The 22,218-nt window shown below is 39.6% G+C and overlaps 1 protein-coding gene across 3 annotated transcripts in view; it reads right to left on the reverse strand.

The window, feature by feature from the left end:
- The window catches only part of LOC139445786 (neuroglian-like), a 77,552-nt gene extending 56,378 nt beyond the window's left edge, over positions 1-21,174 (reverse strand). The window contains exons 1-2 of one of the 3 annotated variants that reach the window (XM_071227005.1): positions 21,086-21,174; positions 4,478-4,540 (exon numbers count right to left, since the gene is read on the reverse strand). The gene's annotated coding sequence lies outside the window, so the exon portion shown is untranslated. Of the gene's footprint in view, positions 1-4,477; positions 4,541-16,610; positions 16,671-21,085 lie in introns of those variants that run through there. The other 2 variants (XM_071227006.1, XM_071227007.1) reach the window with 2 other exon arrangements.
- Positions 21,175-22,218: the final 1,044 nt, after the last annotated feature.

Consider the following 22,218-nt stretch of genomic DNA (forward strand, 5'->3'; position numbering starts at 1 on the left):
AATTCATAGACCTAACAGAAAAGAGATAAAGAGTATCTGATTTTTAAAGTTTTCATTTTTGAACTTTACACTCGTACCTCCACAGTAATATTGCTGGCATTTAAGATGCCAACCTGGTTCAAGTGACAAGTTAACCTATAGATAGCCTGTTGACATGGCCCGGCATCCTCTCCTAAATCTCCTCAAATTACACTTTAATGATAGGCATGCTGTGAGACTCAATGAGAACTTAAAGTGTGTAACACTTTGCTGATTACATTGAGTATCTGTAGAGGCAGCATATCTGAGGATGTGTGGCCGAACACGGACCAAATGGGGGAGGACACAGCGCATGATAGCGAGGAAATGTGCTTCACACCATAATAGGCAATATCACATCTATAGATTTGTAAACACTGATGTGCATATCCCAGCTGAAACATTGCATTACTGCAGTGCATGAGTTACACTGACTAGTGCAGTGCCCTGTGGCATACCTTGTAACAGTGGTATGTTCTATGGATGGAGAGAGTGAGTGAGTTGGGCTAAACACCGCTTTGAAAAACAATACATTCCAGTTACATCCCGGCGTGTCAGCTTTATGTGGGAGGAAAGCCCGAAGTGATGCATGTCTCAGACGTTTACGACTTTGGTGAAACCCACAAGCATTGTCCACAGTCATGGTGCTGACAAACCTTGAAACACAATCAGGTACAGTGGCATGGTTAGGGTTAGTTGCAGAAACCATGGTATATGTTTCAATACATCTCAATTAACTTAACAGTGCAGACACTGGGTATTTACTCAAGAGTGGAGAAAACAAACCTTTCATCTTTTCATGTTATTTAATCACATTATACCAGACATTTTTAATCATCCACTATCTTCCATCAAAGGACAAACAGGTCCTTTCTATCAATCTACCTCAAAACAAACAGATAATTGCTCCCATTATCGCTCAATTATCTCAACTGAACACTAATACCTGTTTGCAATAATTATTGAAATTTAATTCATCAGCATCATGTCTCCTGTTGTACTCTATCCAGAGACTCTGACATCCAGTCCTGCCGAACCGCCTCCGTGGTCTAGTGGTAGAGCGTCCGCCCAGAGAGCGGAAGGCCTGGGGTTTGGATCCCTGACTGTGTCATACCAATAGACGTTAAAAGATGGTTCTTGTTGTTACCCTGTCTGGTGCTCGGCGTTAAGGGGCTAAAACAAGGGCTTGTCGGCTTGGAGTCAGTATACTGTGCCTGAGTGGGGTATTCATGTTAAACTGTGGCAGGGTGTCTCAGTGAGCTAGCACTATAAAGCGGCATCAGTCTAGACTAGTACAAGCAGCCACACACACGTGCATGCACGTCGCTATATAAGTGCAAGTGTTAAACCCCTTTTCACCTCACCTCACCTCACCTCCAGGTAAGTCCTGCCTGTCGTGAGGGTACACCACAAATGACCATTACCACCCTCATCATGAGCCAGACAACACCTTACCAAACATGAATCACTTGCCGTAGCATGTCTCGCATATGAGTAGCAACAAAGACAAGGCAATAGACTGCTATTTACAGTCAGATATCACTGATTGACACAACTTAATTTTGTATGGCTGCTGGTGAAAATCTTATCCACCTCTGCCCCAGGTGGTACTGGATGAGTTCAGACAATGCTGACAATCAAGCCTTGGTGTAGCCCTTCGCTGATTACCAACTGGTTGTGGAGAATTGACAGCCATGTTAAGTACCGGCTGCTGATTATCTCTGTTACATGGAGGAGGAGGAGAGCTCAACATGCCCCCAGCATTCTCAGAGGAGCCGTGGAATCGGACAAAAGTGCAGTGGTTCAATTAAAGTGTGATCAGTGATGTGGCTTCTCCCATACTGCCCACTCTCATCCATGGCCACTGAGCTGCCCTGACACAAGCAATGTGGCCAATCACATTACACATGTAGCATGTCCAATTGGGACATTCATGTTCTGATATCATTCTGACAGATATATATCATTGTCAGAAATATGTCTAATATAATAGAGATTTTTAGAAGAATGACTAGGCCAGGGGTAGATCCATCACTGCAAGCTGATTTTGTTGTTTCAAAGGCACGCCGATCCTACTGAAAAGCAGCTGGTCCAAGAAATAAATGAAACATGAAAATATTCATTGTTATTATGTCTCCGACTAGTAATATAGATCCTCTAATACAATACAGTATGTTACATATAAATTCCATGTCTACATCACTATCAGTGATTCAAGAAGCCAGCTGACGTTATAACTCTACAGCAGAATGACTTTCAAAGAAATAAATGATTGACAAAGTTATTTATTTTTATTTCGAATGACCTTGTGTGGAATAAATCCGTGAAACATAAAATTCATCAAGACCTCACTTATACCCCAACTTCGACTCCAACATATTTCTAAGTTCAAAACATGAAAAAAGCAATATTTTCCACAATTCAAAATCAAACTTTTAACTGCATCTCTCCTATTGGCATAGAAACTGTACCCCAAATTGGAAAAGAATCCATGATGTAGTTTTTTTAAGTTGTCTATCTGTGTGTTGTTTAATACCGCACTCAGCAATATTCCAGCTATATGTCGGTGGTCTGTAAATAATCCAGTCTGGACCAGACAATCAAATGATTGACATCATGAGTTTTTTAAGTTGTCGGTCGCACAAATGTTGAAGTAAAATATAAATTCTTAGTAAAATCTAAATATTGAAAACAAACTTTACACTACACCTTTCCTAATGGTATAGAGCATGTACCCCCAATTGAAAGAGAACCCATGCAATACTTCTCAAGATATAGGTCACACAAATGTTTAAGTAAAAAAAAAAGGTTCTAAGCATAATTTTTTTAAAAAGCTGTATTTCTTCATTAAATAAAAATATTGAAAGAAAAGAATCTATGTGGTAGTTTTCAAGTTATAGGTCACACAAAAAATGTGCTTGGAAGGACAGACGGAATTATAAATAGTGTGCCCTTAGGTGACACTATGTGGAAGTGAAAGCTTTGATGAGGATGGTGAGTTAACTATGACAATACCACCAATCGGAATCTACGCTCACCTAGGCCTTCATGTGTAAAATAATGTCATCAATCTATTTCATGACACCCAGAAAGCATTTTTCCATCACCCCAAAAGAGTCTGTCCACCATCTTTGGTACAATTTGCCTGATCAGATGTTACATAATGTCCTTTCTGGTATATGAATATGTTTGAGGTCTACACTTCCAACACAATGCTCCTGCTACTCAGTAATTGTACACTCTGCATGGGGAGCATCTTGCTCTTCCCCTCACTGATGCATCAACATTGCACAGCTGCTATAACAGGAATAATTGTTCAAACAATATGAATAGTCAAAACTTAAAAATGAGACATCATTATGCAATAATTTTTTTATTTCAAGTTAACACGATATACGGCTTTTCCATTGGACGAGAGGTCGGTCACATGACCGCGAAATTGACGTTCATAAGTGTATGAACGACACAATTTGACATTCATACGTTTTTCATGAGACCGTGTTCTTGAAATGACGTAAATACTGACGGACTACTTCCACATTCCTGGGGAAACCCCTGGGAATTCCCAAGCACGAAAACATGCATAAGCGTTCTTTCTGATCATTTAGAACCTTTATTCTTGGTCTCAGCGTTTCAGTATACTTTGAGAAATGTCAGAGAGCATGACTGCATGATTGTTCACGAATATCCTCGCTACAGCCCATCCTAATGAACAAACGAAGAAATGCACATCTAAACTATCGTAGTATCGACTCGATCCGTGCCTAGGCTAACATTGGCCGTCTCCAGCAATCTATGAATTTACCTTTGTGTCTGTTTGACGCATCTTTATTCACCTTTCAATGATCGACCAGTTGATCAATGATGACTAACACATATAACCGCCAAAGGTTCATCAACAACTTCGGAATTCTCTCCTGTCACGTTTATCGTGTCGGCCATTTTGACGTCTTGTACTTGATGTAAATGTATTACGACGCACTGTCAATGTGACTGACTTACTCAGGCAGTTCTTAACAGACCTTTCTCATCTAATGAGGATATGATTTGAACACAAGTGCTGCGTAAGATGTTTCTGGAGAGCAAGTTGTGCACCCATACGCCCATGTCACCTCTCTTTTTGAGGAACTATTTTACTCCGCGATATAGCTGGTTGTTGTATGGCTGTCAGTATAAACATGAAGTCACACGTACTAAATAAAATTGTGTTTAGATCTTGACCTACATCCTTTGAGGTAAGAAATTGTGATAAAAAATTATAAGAATTGACTTTCACTTTGTGTGAGTTCATTGGAGAATGAACCTTCATAGTTTGAGGGTCAAACATTGTATGAACGTCGTCGCAAGCTCCGACGTTCATACAGTTTGGCCCTCACTGTATGAAGGTTCATACTCCAGTGAACTCACACAAAGTGAAGGTCAATTCTTAATTGAGAGCACTGATATAACAATCACTCACCTGAATAAATCTAGAGTATCTAAGCACATATATTCCACTTTAACTGTCTTGCTGGAGAAAAGCCTGAAAAAGACAGACAGCATTTACTGTTTGTTAACATATTAATCAAAATTATCAAATTTATGTCAGGTTCTGAATTGCTTAGCATCCCCATATGTTAGTGCTACGAACGTCTCATGTCCTGCACCTACACTTGCGAAGTTCAAGGAGTATTATCTTACCTCCATGTCAGAATGATGAGATCTGATTGGTCCCCGTGATCTTGATAAAATACTGTGTAACCCGCCTTTGAGGGTAATAAATTTATCAGCTGGGGAATAAAACTCCTATACCCAACCACGAGCAATACAACCTGCTCGTGGATTTCTCAGAGGCAGAATAAATCCTGAATACTCCTCTTCATGGCAAAAAGCAGCACATTTTTCTGAGTCAATGGAAGTCATGTTCCATAGCACAAGTTAACCTCAGATCAATCGAACAGCTGTTTCCTATCAATTTTGAATTTGTATTAATTCTTTTACGGTTTCACATTAAAACATGTCTATAAGATATATTCGTTATAGCAGGATCACATGGGGTACGTGAGGTTTTGTGCGTCCCTTGTCAGGTTTTGTACCACTCGCCTCAGGACGCATAAAACCCCATGTTCCCCTCGTGATATTTTCACTAAATATCTGAACACAAATATATTAGAAAACTTCCCCTTGATGTCAACATGAGCCTCATCATCTTTTAGGATCTCAGTCAACTTGCTAGACTTGCCAGGCAGCCGCTGGAACTGCATCTCTAAAGGTTATCAAGTAAATCATATAAATGATGACAAATTTCATGATTAACTTGACTGATAGTTTTTTGTTGTTGTTGTTTCTTTATTGTTTACATCACACTCACAATATTCCAACTGTATGACGATGGCCTGTGAATAATCTATCTACGCAAATATAGGGATACAATGACATGCATCAACCAAGTCAACGATCCTGATGACCTGGTCTTGTCAGTCGCCTCATACCACAAGCAGGTGTTGCTGAGGACCAATTCTAACCCAGATCATTATGGGCAACTTCACTGTTAAATAGGGGTGTAACAATACATTGGACTATCGATGTATTGCAATAGTAAGTGCCCCGATATAAATTTATCGATGTGAGTCGCGTTTTGCAATCGATAGTATCGATGTAAGTGTCCAATATCGATAGTTTCGATAGTGTACAGACTTGTTTTATTTTGTAGCACTTTAGTGTTGTCTTTATGCGTTGAAAATATATTCTGATTGAATAGGGCACAATACACCTCGTATCCCTTCAGCGAATTCAGATGAATAAACAGGTATCACAAACTTTGTCAATAAAAGAATGAAATTTGATATAAAACATCAGTAGACATGATGATTTATTATTTAAAATCAATAAAATTTATTTTTGGTTCTCCAAAACATTGTTTTCTATGCAGCGATTAAGATTACCATGTGTATATTTTCTCGTAAACTAAGCCGGAAATAGCAATTAGCTGCTCACACGTTTCCTCCCAATCTACCGGTGTTTAAGTTAAAAGGTACCCAAAGATTCAACTTAAATTTTTTTGATGCAATGGTCGGAAGAAATTGTGTCTGAAATCATTATTTTATCACAAATAATATATTCCAATCTTATTATTTTAGTTGCAGCTACTTCTATATATACTTAATATTATAAGAACCATAAGCGTAGCACTTTGGTACAGGTGGTATGCAGGATTTTTTTACGTATAGAACAATCTGACCATTCACCGTAGGTGCTTAGCTTGAAAACTGGTATGTCGGTTAGAGTTATTTGCCCCTCCTGTCTCTTAGCAACCCTTCCATCATGGCGGCAGAAAAAGTTGAATACGTCACAAATCCGTCCGCCAAATCAAAAGTGTGGACGAACTTTGGCTTCGTTAAAGAGGACAACAATGTCGACAAAAAGCGCATTGGTTGTAGAATTTGTGGAAAAATCCTTAGATATAGTGGAAACACAACAAATGTGTACGATCACATGCGAAGAAAGCACTGTTCCACTGGTGCAACAAGGTGTGCCAGTGCCAGCGGCGAAACACGTGGTAAGACATCGCCACCAAAGAAAAAACAAATACAATTGACATACACAATGAACTCTAAGAAACTTCCTGCAAATTCACATCGTGCCCTTGCAATATCCGATGCCATTCTTGATTTCATCATCATGGATTTGTGGCCCTTCAGTGTCGTGAGTAATCCAGGTTTCAGAAAACTTATTCAAGTGTTGGAACCGACCTATACAATACCCTCACGTCAGTATTTTTCTGAGATATCTTTGAAAAAGAAATACGAACAAACCAAGAAGCAAGTGACATCTGACCTTTGTAAAGCTACACATGTATCTCTGACGACAGATGGCTGGACCAACCGTGCAACACAGTCATACCTAACTCTTACAGTAACTCTGATTGATGACAACTGGAACCTGCAAAATTATGTTCTGCAGGTAAGAATAAACAAATCTAATACTAAAGTTTGAACAAGATATTATTGTAACTGATAATGCAGCGAACATGTATGTGGCGGCACGAGAGGGGGAATTCAAGGACCACATTGGCTGTTTTGCGCACACTCTGAACTTGTCATGTCGAAAAGCCTTGAAAATTGACACTGTTTCAAAACTACTTGCCCGTATGAGAAAGATTGTTGGATTTTTTCACAGCGGCACAACAACAGCTGCTTTGCTTACAGAAAAACAGCTCTCACTCAACCAAAGCATAGTTCCAAAGCATAAACTCATCATTGATTGTGCAACAAGATGGAACTCTGCAGAGGATATGACAGATAGGTTCCTTGAACAACAACCTGCCGTCATTGCTTCGATGACCTCCAAAGAGTTGAGAGGTAAATGTGATGAGTCCAATTTGCCCGACAAAGACATCACTGCTGTTGAAGAACTATTGTCTGTGCTTACACCATTGAAAACTGCCACAGTGGCACTATGTGAGGAGAAGGTTCCTACCCTCTCAATCTTGCTACCTCTTCAACAGCAGTTGTTGAATAACACTCTTGCAGCAAATGATGATGACACCAAATTCATCAAAGATGTCAAGAAAGCTGTATCCCAAGACTTGGGAAGATGCTATGTAGATGAAAAAGTCAAAAGCACTTTACTCACTGCAACACTTTTGGATCCTAGGTTTAAGTCTGTACCATTCCTAAAGGACAACGAGAAGTTGGCAGCATACCAGTCTATGACATTTGAAGCAGTCAAAATGCTAGAACACTTTGAAACAAAGGCCAAAGCACCTGCAGAAGTAAAGAGTGAGCCATTACCTGATCTGCCAACTCTACCTGATCTTCCCTCACATGAGAACTCAGGCAATCAGACTGATAACATGGAGGTCGACCTTCCCCCGGTAGTCAAAATTGAATCACCAAACAGAAGTTCTGATGAGGAGCGTGTCTTAGCAACAAGTGATAGTGTGATGACAGACCTACAGCCATGTCAAGTTTGTTTGGTGATGTGTTCATAGTGAAAACCGAACCTGCCAAACCCGCCCTTGAGAGGAGGAAGAAATCACTAAGTACAAGAAGGTAGAACCAATACCTTTGTCTATGAACCCACTCACATGGTGGTGCCAAAAGCAAGGAGAATATCCATCCTTGGCACTCCTAGCAAGGAAATATCTTGCCATACCGGCTACATCAGTGCCCTCTGAGAGGTTTTTTTCAACTGCTGGAGACATAGTTACTGCACGGAGATCTGCATTAAATCCTGAGCATGTTGATCAACTCTTATTTTTGAAGAAGAATATGAGTTCTGATGCTACATGTATTTGACTTTCCAAACATGACATTCTGAAGTTATAAGAATGTGATGACAAAGTTTTATATCAGTTTAAGTGTTCTTTCAGTATTGTGTGTGGCAGAAGTATTTTTAAACTGTAAGTGAGCTCTACCTTTTATTGTTCTATTTCTTGTGAAAAGGTATTTCACAATCCACATTCATTATGAAACAAAGTCCATAATGTCTTCACATTGTCTTTGCTCATTTTAATTTTATTGATTTAATTGTTTTGACTTCTTGTTCTCAAACACTTTTAATGACTTGATATATTTGATGTAAATTGGAAACGTTTTATAGTTCAAAGCACATTTTCAATGTAATATTGATAATTGTTAAGTGCTTGTAAGTTTTCCCATGTATTGAAAAAATCAAGAGATATGAGGTGCTGGAACTGTAACTTAATGACCTAAGTTTGCTATTTACTCTCATGTGGAGCTTTTCCTCAATTCTAGTCAGAGTTCAAGATTTATCTTTTTGATAAACTTGTTGTTCAAAGTGTTCATGCCATGGCAGAAGTCTGCTGACCGGTCTAGTCAAAGTTTAAAAGTTGTTTATGTTATTAAGTTTTGTTTGTGATAAATGGTTCTGTTTTCAAAGAAAAGAAATATATTGTTACAGACTGACTGAAAGAAATTCTCTGTGTCAGTGAGGTTCTAATCTAATTGTTAGGTATTGTTTTGATATACAGAAAAACACAATACATAAAGTTTATAGAGCATAAGACATGGAGAAGATTCTCGATTACTTGATATTATTGATATAGTGCTAACTAGTGCTAACATTGTTTTGTTAAGTTAAATCAGCAGTGAAATAAGATCTTATTCTACCATGATTCCATGAAAGGGTTTTGTTTCACATTTTGGTATGGTTGGTATTGTTTACTGCTTGAAAATAAAACAAAACTGGTAAAGTTTCAAATGTTTTATTGTTTGTTAAAATATTTTATCTTAAATGATGAAGTAATGTTTGCCAATAGTTATTGCAATAGTATTGCAATAACATCTCTCAATATCAATAGTTATTGCAATAGTTGTTTGCAATAGTTATTGATATCGCAAGTCTTTTTGGCTCAATAGTCACCCCTACTGTTAAATGGCATTTTCAACCTTTAGGAGATAAAACCCTGCAATATTTTTATCAGTTTCAGTTTAATGCACGTTCAAAATAAATTTATTTTGTGTCAGAAATGAGAATATTTACATAACATTACCAAAAGGGGAACATCACTCATGCCCAGCACAAATACCACTATCACTGAAATGTCTGTTTAAACTGTCCCGTGAAAACAACACGATTGAGCAATGAGAATATATATGTCAGATAGAACTAATCAATACATGTATTTCTAGATGTATATTTAATGACATACATTTGTGCTGCACTGAAACATCCTGTGATTGAAACCTGGAGTAAGATCAGATGAAAACAAATCTATAAATCCTGCAGATTTCTTTAGAACTGCACAAGATAATTCATCAGGATTGTCTAGAAAACTTACCTTCCCTCCAGATCAACACAACACTCTACAAAACATGTCTGTCATCAGGCGGACACGTACCTTCTTTCCAGATCAACAAAACACTCTATAAAACATGTCTGTCAACAAGCGGACACGTACCCTCTTTCCAGATCAACACAACACTCTACAATCATGCCCCATACAACTGTTGTGTGGGCCTAGGTCTTACATCAAGCCCCATACAACTGTTGTGTGTGCGTGGGCCTTACATCATGCCCCATACAACTCTTGTGTGTGCGTGGGCCTCACATCATGCCCCATACAACTGTTGTGTGTGCGTGGGCCTTACGTCATGCCCCATACAACTGTTGAGTGTGCGTGGGCCTTACATCATGCCCCATACAACTCTTGTGTGTGCGTGGGCCTTACATCATGTCCCATACAACTGTTGTGTGTGCGTGGGCCTTACATCATGCCCCATACAACTGTTGTGTGTGCGTGGGCCTCACATCATGCCCCATACAACTGTTGTGTGCGTGGGCCTTACATCTTGCCCCATACAACTCTTGTGTGTGCGTGGGCCTTACATCATGTCCCATACAACTGTTGTGTGTGCGTGGGCCTCACATCATGCCCCATACAACTGTTGAGTGTGCATGGGCCTCACATCATGCCCCATACAACTGTTGAGTGTGCGTGGGCCTTACATCATGCCCCATACAACTGTTGAGTGTGCGTGGGCCTCACATCATGCCCCATACAACTGTTGAGTGTGCGTGGGCCTCACATCATGCCCCGTACAACTGTTGAGTGTGCGTGGGCCTCACATCATGCCCCATACAACTGTTGTGTGCGCCTGGTGCTTACATCATGCCCCATACAACTGTTGTGTGTGCGTGGGCCTCACATCATGTCCCATACAACTGTTGTGTGTGCGGGGGCCTCACATCATGTCCCATACAACTCTTGTGTGTGCGTGGGCCTTACATCATGTCCCATACAACTGTTGTGCATGCCTAGGTCTTACATCATGCCCCATACAACTGTTGTGTGTGCGTGGGCCTCACATCATGCCCCATACAACTGTTGTGTGGGCCTAGGTCTTACATCATGCCCCATACAACTGTTGTGTGTGCGTGGGCCTCACATCATGCCCCATACAACTGTTGTGTGGGCCTAGGTCTCATATCATGTCCCATACAACTGTTGTGAGGGCCTAGGTCTTACATCATGTCTCATACAACTGTTGTGTGGGCCTAGGTCTTACATCATGTCTCATACAACTGTTGTGTGTGCGTGGGCCTCACATCATGCCCCATACCACTGTTGTGTGTGCGTGGGCCTCACATCATGCCCCATACAACTGTTGTGTGGGCCTAGGTCTTACATCATGCCCCATACAACTGTTGTGTGGGCCTAGGTCTCATATCATGCCCCATACAACTGTTGTGTGGGCCTAGGTCTCATATCATGCCCCATACAACTGTTGTGTGGGCCTAGGTCTCATATCATGTCTCATACAACTGTTGTGAGGGCCTAGGTCTTACATCATGTCTCATACAACTGTTGTGTGGGCCTAGGTCTCATATCATGTCCCATACAACTGTTGTGTGGGCCTAGGCCTTACATCATGTCCCATACAACTGTTGTGTGGGCCTAGGTCTTACATCATGTACCATACAACTGTTGTGTGGGCCTAGGTCTTACATCATGTCTCATACAACTGTTGTGTGGGCCTAGGCCTTACATCATGTCCCATACAACTGTTGTGTGGGCCTAGGTCTTACATCATGTCCCATACAACTGTTGTGTGGGCCTAGGCCTTACATCATGTCCCATACAACTGTTGTGTGGGCCTAGGCCTTACATCATGTCCCATACAACTGTTGTGTGGGCCTAGGCCTTACATCATGTCCCATACAACTGTTGTGTGTGCGTGGGCCTTACATCATGTCCCATACAACTGTTGTGTGGGCCTAGGTCTTACATCATGCCCCATACAACTGTTGTGTGTGCGTGGGCGGGCCTTACATCATGTCCCATACAACTGTTGTGTGGGCCTAGGTCTTACATCATGCCCCATACAACTGTTGTGACTATGCTTTTAAAGTGTTCTGAACCAGTCATACTGCCTGTCACAGCAGGTTTGTGTTCAGGTTCAGAGGTTGCATGATTAGAAAACTTATCTTGCTAACATAACAATATGAATATTTACTTTTTCACTTTTTTTATTACAACATCTTTGTATCGTTATCTATCATGTTTTAATTTTCAATACACCCATGTCAGATTAACGGGACTTGACTGTACCCAGGTTTCCAGTATAGAGTCACACTGTGGCTGATGAAAAACTGTGATACAGTTGTGTATCATGATACACACGCTGATACAGACTAACATAGAAACACCAACTACCTTACAATGTTTGCATTATTTAAATGTCTAATAAAATTAAAATTTACAATTTCCTAATATAAATACATCCTGAAAACTGCAAATGAAGGATCTACCTTGGTCCATATATCAATGAGTCATGGGAACTCCCAACAATAAAAGAGTTATAACATGATTGACTGTATTTATCTTCCAAATAGAAATATCAGATAAATCTTACATGAATGCCACATATAGAATGCAATATTTTGCCACCATCAAAAACAATGTACAAATATAGAATTTCATGTACCAATATATCCAAGTTTTGTTTGTTGTTATTCAACGTCGCACTCAGCAATATTCCAGCTATGTTACGGTGGTCTGTAAATAATCAAGTCTGGACCAGACAATCCAGTGAAATACACCCTAGTGTCTCACTATGTCGACATCTTGCACCAGGAATTCATAAATTGATACAGGTATTCATTATCAGCACTGTTGACATGGTCCCCCTCTCTCCACCCACTTTCTCTCACCAGCCACAGAATTCCGCCACCACTGTCTGACATTTCATCTATTTTCCGTCCTATTCTAAAATCACCCTGGGTCATACATCCTGCCTTGGGCAAGGGAAACCTATTTTCATTTCAATTATCCTATCCTTTGGACAATGAAGCTATTAAATTCTAACCAAGCCTGATATTATCAGCTTTTGTGGTGGACACAATGCATGTAATAACAGCCATGCTGTGCCCATACCCCTGAATATGCTTCATGCTGCTTCCATCAAAATACACTTGTCTCCGTCTTGGAAGAATGTTATAATCAGACATGGCATTATATCCTAATGATTGTCACACGTACATTTCTACATTTACACCTGGATCAGGCAGCTGTGACCAACTGTGACCACTGTACTGTTAATGAATGATATGGAACATAGATCATATAAAGTTCAACTATATGATGCTAACATGATATAATATATTCTTAGTAATCAAAATCTTAACAATGTCATAAGTGATTATAGATATCTGGCAAACGATAGTATTCAAATCCAAAGTTTTTTCCACAATCAATGTCATTAGTGCTATATATACATATATATCTGAGTAATAAAAAAATATGTGATTATTAATATTGATATTCCAAAGCAGACAACAAAAAATACATTGAGCAAAAACTTACAGTAAGTAGGTGTCTCTAGTCACTGGAGCCCTGTTTGCACTGCTTCATTAAAGGTTGTTAAAGCACTAGCAGTTTGTAATTAGTAGATGAACATGATGTGTTGTCAATTGTTCAAGTACAGCAAACAATGTTAATAACAAACACGCTACTAATGAACTGATGGATAAAACTTACTTACTTCTTGGTCCTGGCCATTTGCTGTATAGATGCTTATGACGAACTATGATCATTACAAACTAAAATCAGTCCCTTTGAGTTCGTTATAACCATAGTTTACTGTATGTTTGTTCGTTGTTTAACACCACATTCAGCAGTATTCCAGCTATATCATGGCAGTCTGTAAATAATCGAGTCTGGACCAGACAATCCAGTGATTGACACCATGAGCATGGATCTACATTGGGATACGATGACATGTATCAACCAAGTCAGCGTGCCTGACCACCCGACCCCCTGACTGGTCTCTTACCACAAGCATAGTCGCCCTTTTTGTTTACTATATTACATATAAAAAAATATTGAAAATAAGCCGAGTAGAAATATAGCCATGCTTCCTCATTCAATACCATCCTCCCTTAACTTCTGTGAAAAATAAAATATTCTCTTTATAAAGCATTCTTTCCAGGGATTAGTCTGAAAAACTGCATCTAAACTTCAGACAATGCAAGTAGAGTGTTGCATATATCATTCAATAGCAACATTTGTATCAAAGTTTTTAATATTGTTTCGTCACCCAACTGTAGATGTCTTTCTTGAATGACAATAGTATAGTAAAATCCTACCATGTTCTGTCCCAACACCGTGCATTACAATGACACAAACATGTTCAGATACAAGCATATTGTTGCACTGGTATAAAGGAGCGTTTGAAGTCTTTACCATATTGGCCTGCCTGCCTGCCATCTGATGGACACCCAGATCCATCCAGGTCAGGGGGCATGGAAACAAATTGAGTAATCTCACCTTGAGCCAGATCAAAGGGAATAGCTCTACACATATATCTGACATGTACAGTTTATTGCCTTGTTTCAGGCCAGTAAAACATTAAGCTGTTCCAACAGACACTGATGGCAGATTCCGTTAAATATTGATCAGGAGCCTGCAAGGTGCACTAGTTACCTTCAGCTCTATGCCACCATCATTGATTAATCAATTATGAAATACATGTCTGGGAAAACCTAAACACAGCCACAACTCAAGCTCCAGTCTCACAGCAGAATTAAATTATAAATTTATTAATGTTAAATAACAAACATTTTTTTCATCACTTTAAGAAATGGTTGTCCATGACCATTTCTAAATCAAACTTTACAAGCTCATATCATAACAACCAAATGTATTCAAGATGACACCCAACAGATTTCTCATATTTCCAAAACTAATATGGTGCTTATAACTACTTGTTTAATTAACATAGGTTTTTAAAGAGATATTCAAAGAGATAAAAGACTTCATGAACACTGTCCCAGCAAACAAATGATGCAGCATGAGTATCCCAATCTATACCCCATGTAACACACGATGAGTCACCCAATACCAATATTTCCCTCCATGCTAGTACATGTATCGTCATTGTATCTGCAGTACGTAGTGGGGAAATATTACCCACGGAGCACCGTGTAGATCCCGACGCTCCTGACTGAAGGTTCATGACTAATCCTGCAACACTAAGATGGGATCACAGCATCAATTACAGTACATGTATTGATCAGGGAAGTGACTATTATGACTAAGAAAGACGCGACCCAGACTAACGTGCCTCCAGATCAATACACCCTTAGTGCTTCCCAAATCACCCGTAGCATCGGGGAACTACATGACGAGAAGGGACCACAATCCCTCTTGCCAAGAGTTTATGAATCCAATATGGTTGCCAGTATTGTGTCTACAAGATGCTAAGCCCAACTAAGAAGTCCATTATGGTTAACAATGACACAGGATAACCTGGGTTTTGTCCTTCTACAAATTGAGAGCATTTTCTTTGCTTGGTCAATATTGTCTCTCCGCTACAGTTTGTTATCAATTATTCACAATTGTAACGACACAAATAGAAGTGAATCACAGACGAGATACTCCGGTCCATTTTCTATTAATTTCCATTCTCATTCAATACAGATACTAGCGACTGATATTGGAAATTTGTTCATGCATTTTGGTTACTGACATCCTCTGGCATAAATAAACAAGTAACATAAATGAATTAATTATTGTCTTTGTGAGCATATTGTCTCACGTTCACAATATCCTTCTTTACCAATACCAAATTATCATCACAGTTGGAAGCAGGCGATTTCTGAGAATATCAATCCAATTCATTACACATCTGATCTTGAATGTAAAATATAATTGAATGCAAACATTTAAACCAAAAAACACTTTTCACTGGCACTGAAGTGTGGGTACCCAAAGTGTTGTGTCAGTCCAACAGTAAGTTATACAAACCTGTACAGACCAAGTGGCCATACATTTATAGCCATAGTTTCAAAATTTTCTAATTGATATTGGACTGTAAATCCAATTTATAATAATATTGTCCAGAAACCAGTCTCACTCTTGCCATAATGTTGACTGCTCTACGACAAGTTGTGAGTATAAGTTTCCAAATATAATCATGAACAGGTGAATTCTGTAATGGAGAAATCATGAGAATCTGTTCAACCCGGAAGCAGTCCACAGAATCAAGCAACAATGTTATGGATATATCAACCATGTTGTCTAAAATGTACATTCAGAATGCCCTGTGAATTCCTGTGAATTCATCATAATGGCTTAATGTTTGAATATTACTAAAATAAGTGAGTAAACTTCTAGCTAATGTGTGGCCCAACAAACACACATTCAACACTCTCACTTTATTTCATCACTTGCCACAGCAAATGCTACTACCTTTTCATCAAGCACGTACAGGTAAATTCTATGAGAGTCTATCGAGGACTATGAACCAAACACTGCAAGCTGGACTTGTACCACCACAGGAAAACTACATCTTCAGCATCCAAACTACATGTGAAATACAGGAAAAACAACTAATCCTGAACATAAAACAGCAACCAGTTTGAAACACTGTCAGAATAAATCTGCTGTTGTGGAATATGTGATATTAATGCCCTCATGTAGACACACAGAGCAAGCTGAGGTGGTCTCTGGAGTAGTGCTCACGCTGAACCTATCGTAATACAGATTAGCTAAGCTTTCAGCATAGGATATGTTCTCTACTAAAAGCACCTAGCCACAATGACAGAAATGCATTCCTCTGTGGTAGCATCTCGTTGCACATATTTACCTGGGTTAATGTACCTCCGAGCAGACGGTAATGTCAGCAGACGGCTACATGATCAGACTCATGCATTCACACCAAGCAGCCACACTTGTATGAATATTTCACAGCATTTCTTGCATGCTGACAATAGTAAATTCAATGACTCACTCAAAACACACTACAACGCTACCAGCTCGTTACCGTGGAAACTGCAACTCCAAACAATGCCAGTAGTGATTTTCTACAGCAATGTTATGCTCAGAAAGCCAATCCAAGGATAAATACTGAAACTGCCTCGAAGCTCATAATGATAGAGGGTAAACGTGTTACTAATGAGTGGAACGTGCATGATTCCTTAGCGCAAACAGAACATCAGCTCCAGTTAATGAGCAGTCAGACTTACAACTGCCCAGTACCCGCCGGCAAGGTGCAATGTTGGAATGTCCAAAATGGTGGCCACATCATTTATATTTTCCTACAACTGGAGTGGGATCAATGGACAGCTCATCTCTACCTGAGGGTATCGCTTCAGTGATTTAAATGGGGTAAAAAAGGTTGGAGAATTTGTATAGTCTATCTAGGTTGGAAAATAATCAAATTGCAAACAGTTTCTTTTCATTCGATAGCTTGACCCAACTGCATTTCATCAAAGTAAACATTCAGAGACGTCGTTTGTGAATCTGAGTAACAAGTGTCACTATGGAAGAGTAAATATACTCAAAGCTTCACGTTGTAAATTCCTACAATAAGAGCTTGTAAAAAGGAGAAAATCAGAGTTCACAAAGGCTGAACTTTAAATGCCTGGAGCAGAAATTGATTGTCCAAAGAAAATTTAACTGATTGACTCGATGTTTTAGTCAATAAGGTATCACTTTATTGAAGGCTAACAACAGCACAGATGACATTGCTTTGGGCCTTTATTCTTGAAATATATGCAGCTGATGTACACATTACTTGTGTATGGGCATTGACTTCAGCTGGACAGGAGCTGCAAGCAAATCAGGATTGCCAAGGAGAGTCCTCTGTAGTCATAGATGTATTGTGCAACCAAGCTCAAACTACTGAGCATTGAGAGTCTTGTGTAGTACTCCCCATCATGCAACCGCATTGATTCCTGGCCAAACAGCACTTTCAACACATCAAGTCAACCATCAATAACATTATGATGACTGTATGCTGTTCATTCAGGGCCCAAAGTATTATGGAAGATTTGATGCATTAAGTAAACTGTAATCCAAACAGTAACTCAATCTGGGTAATGTTCAGGAATCACGCATTTTAAAACACTGGTGGTCCCATGCCTGAAATACACACTCTGGCATGACAATAGAACATATTTACACTCCAACAACACCCTGTGGTCACCAGCTTCTTGTGTTCCCTGCCTCAGTAAATCAGGGTCTGTGTATGGACATCAGTATGTCAGGGACCAAGTCATCCAGAAAACTGACATGTACGTGGTAGAGGTATAACAATACGGTGGGGTCGTGATACAATACGTATCCTGATCTAGGGTATGGTGCTGACAAACCTAGACACATAATCAGGGCGAATCGGGATTCGAACCCACAATCATAGGTTTCTCGCGTGCCTCAGGGATGCAGCTCTGCACAGCGCCTCCGGATACTATAGGTGCTTTACAATTTGTATCCCGATACAGTACTTATATTTCTCAAGTTGATATTCTTTCCTTATGCAGGTGAATCACAACCCCGATTCATTTGTGATTAAATTTCAGATCAAAGATGGCACATAGTAAGGCAGAAACATATTGGCTAGAGGCACTGTGGATGTTATGCTATTTATGTCCAACCGTGATTCCAGTAGTGTGTTGGGCTTTAATGTGGGGGCGAGGTGGGGGGTCAAACACTCAACAAGTTCACAGTGATTTTAATACTAACAAAGAGCAACCCATGAAGATACGGTTGAGAACTTACCTCCAGCAACCATGCAGTCGTAACACAGGCTTAGAACTTAACAGTAGCCTGCAAGACCCGGGCTCATACAAATTCCTGGGGGCTAGTACAAATTTCAAAGTTTCCCCATTGTTTTAACATTACAAGGGCACTTAATCTTTATCCGGGCTAGTAAAGTTTTTGAGTTTAGTTCTAACCTTGTAATAGGCGACTAACAGGACCAGGTGGTCAATTACTGGTTTGTCTGTTCCAGATTCGATTATTTACAGATAGCAGGAATATTGCTGCATCAAACAACAAACAAACAAATGGCATATAAGAAACAGTACATTGTCTAGAGAGCTATAGATGGTATTGTTACAAGAAGTCAGAATAATTTAAGACTGTTGGGTATTTCATAAATTATTGATCAGGGATGGCACCCACTTACACATAGCTAGCCTTTACAATATTCACTAGCCCTTCATATACCTTGCATGTGGAGAAACTGCCATTGTCTGACAATATTTCATGTTTTCCATGCGTAGCACTCAGGTGAATGGTTTTGAGTAAGCAGATGCTGTTTTACGACTGAATTCATTTATTAACTATGATTGACCCTGATTTAGACAAGTCATCACAAGGATGTCTGCAACATAACAAGGAAACACACATACATGAAAGATACAAGGCCACATGCATAACTAGACCTTCTTGGTGTGAGCCATACATTTAAAGGATAAATACTTTATGAATACTGCAATATTAAAGATATTCATTTCATATTTACTTAACAAGATTCGTTCTACTGCTTACACATAGATCGGTGCATATGGTTAATAAGTGAAAAGTTAGTACACGTCAAATGGAGTAGTGTCCATGAGGGATGGGATGGGTAACTCGAGTACGGGTGGGGCCTGAGTAGGACCCTGGTACCCACATGACTATCTGGACCCATGGTTAGTCATGTGATATATTATTTAATGTCAAATATTTTCTCAATGGTTACACTACATGTTACTAATGTTCACATTTCTTTCTGACTATGCACCCATTCCTTCTGACTTTTACATGTTTGACTAAAGATAAAACTTCAGTCAACTTCAGAGTATGCATGACCAGATCGTTTTATGTTAATCTAAATACAATTTGCCAGGGCTAATGTCAAATAACCCCAAATGGACATTTTGTAACTACAGTGGGCACCCGGGTAGTTTCACCCGGAGAGTAAATTTGGACTCGTCCCAGCCCTAGTGTCAATGTCTAACGCAAACACGAGTTTGCTAATCCATACATATCATGGGGATAACACAGGCATCAAGTGATGAAGTGTAATGTGGTATGTGGGGGAGCATGTTACAGTGCCACAGCCAAGAGGATATTCAAAGATAGGAGTCTGTTCTGGAACTTATATTAATAGCTACTCTGTGCCCTAATGTATCAATCTTAGTCGCCAAATACTCATTAAAACTTGCCATTCATCAATAGCCAAGCAGTACGTATTTCAACAAGCCTGGGGCAAGTGTTTACTTGTAACACTGCAAGTAGCAGAATTAAAAGCAGCTAATGACTAGAAAGTGACATAACCCTAATAAATTATAATTATTGTAGTATCTTATCACCTGAAAATGGTTTTAAGAACATTTATCTGAATAAGAACTCTTGACCCAGTATGTTGATGCCGATCTTCTGTAATCAAAAAAGCAAGAGCTTGAACATTATGACATGTTTTTTTAGCATTAGTAGAAGTAATGCATACCAGAATCTGCAAATATCCCCCTTTAGCGAATAATTTGGAGAAGCTATAGTGGGCAGAATACTAGTGTAATCTAGGAAAACCGACAACTGCTAACGAGTCGTGCTGCCTGCACAGGTAACACCATAGTTTAATCACCTGTAAATTACAGGCGAGATAATGAGAAAAGCTCTCCACAAAAAGTCGGTGATGAGAATACTAGTGTCCCTCCGCTAAGAACTTGATCTGCTTGCACAGTGACAGCAGTGGTATTGACAGGTGTAAACTGTAAACAATATGGTAAATCTAGGCTACACTGTGAACCTCGTAGGCTTCATTCTGTAGGCCTACATCCCTGGCTTAACCGGTCTACTTGCTGTACCCCGAACAGCTCGCTGTCAGCCCCATACTGTTATGTATTTATAAAATGATATGAGAAGAATGTACACAATACATTTCATTTATCCACATACCGTCTGACTATGGGTATCGTGTAGACTTATTAACACATTACTACGGCGGTACGGGGTAGCTTGAAGAACCCTGTTAGACATAGGCCCATCGACACTGAGGCAAAACTGTCCTATTTAGGTATATTTTAGGCTATCAGATATTGAGTGACAAGACGTGGTCTAATTTAGTCGTCTGCTGCTTCTGTAATAAATGAAACTGCGAGTGTTACAGTCTGGGCCTATCGACATACAGCTTTAACTGTTACTGCATAATAGACAGTATCTGTCATTCAACGTGTGCTTCGTGATCGATATTTTGAGATCATGTGTCATGTCTTTGTCACCTCTGCTTGTTTACAAACGCTAGCAAACGTCTCCATGCTAGCAAACGACACACGTGGAATTTGCAGTACTTACTGTGATCAGCCAATCAGGAATAACTGTAATTCCAAAACAATAACGCAAATATTCCGCACACTTGCACCACTGTCAAAGCGAAGCTTCGCACAAACCGCTCGAGTGTGAGATACTGCACGTGACGGCAACAGCCAATGAAAGAGCTCGTTTCTTCTACCCGGTTAATAGCGCACCTTGCAACGTGATATATGGATTTCTGTTTAAAATGGAATAATATTAATCATTTAAAGCTAAATAAAATTATGAATGAGGCTTACATATGTCTTTCAGTCAGGCAGATAATACATTTTGTGGACATGGACATTTTCAACAACTCACATTTAGTTTATAAGCTTTAATTAATAAACCCTGTTACAGGGGTCATCTCAAATTCAGGTTATGTATTTGTTGTACTGATCTAATTTGATATAGCATTGATATAGCTGAATACAGTGAAACCCCACCTTGATACAGCTGAATAATGTGAAACTACGCCATGATATAACTGAATACTGTGAAACCCCACCGTGATATTGCAGAATACTGTGAAACCTCACCTTGATACAGCTGAATACTGTGAAACCCCACCGTGATAAAGCTGAATACTGTGAAACCCCACCGTGATATAGCCGAATACTGTGAAACCCCACCGTGATATAGCTGAATACCGTGAAACCCCACCGTGATATAGCTGTGAAACCCCACCTTGATATAGCTGTGAAACCCAACCATGATATAGCTGTGAAACCCAACCGTGATATAGTGTGAAACCCCACCTTGATGAAGCTGTATAATGTGAAACCCCACTGTGATATAGCTGAATAATGTGAAACTTCACCATGATATAATTGAATTCTGTGAAACCCCACCGTGATATTGCTGAATAATGTGGAACCCCGCTGTGATATAGCTGAATAATGTGAAACTACATCGTAATATAATTGTATACTGTGAAATCCCACCGTGATAAAGCTGAATAATGTGAGATACCGAGATAAAGTGTGAAACTCCACCATCCTAACACCCTACGTTGCCATAAAAAGAATAAGTATTTAAACACTATTTAAACACGACACCTCGCACAGTCTATTTATACATAATGATTGTTTCCATTAATGTTCAATCATGGATAACCGCCTCCGTGGTCTAGTGGT

This window comes from Haliotis cracherodii, unplaced genomic scaffold, assembly GCF_022045235.1.
Source record: "Haliotis cracherodii isolate W230 unplaced genomic scaffold, xgHalCrac1.p SCAF_6, whole genome shotgun sequence".
In the NCBI taxonomy this organism is placed as follows: domain Eukaryota; kingdom Metazoa; phylum Mollusca; class Gastropoda; order Lepetellida; family Haliotidae; genus Haliotis; species Haliotis cracherodii.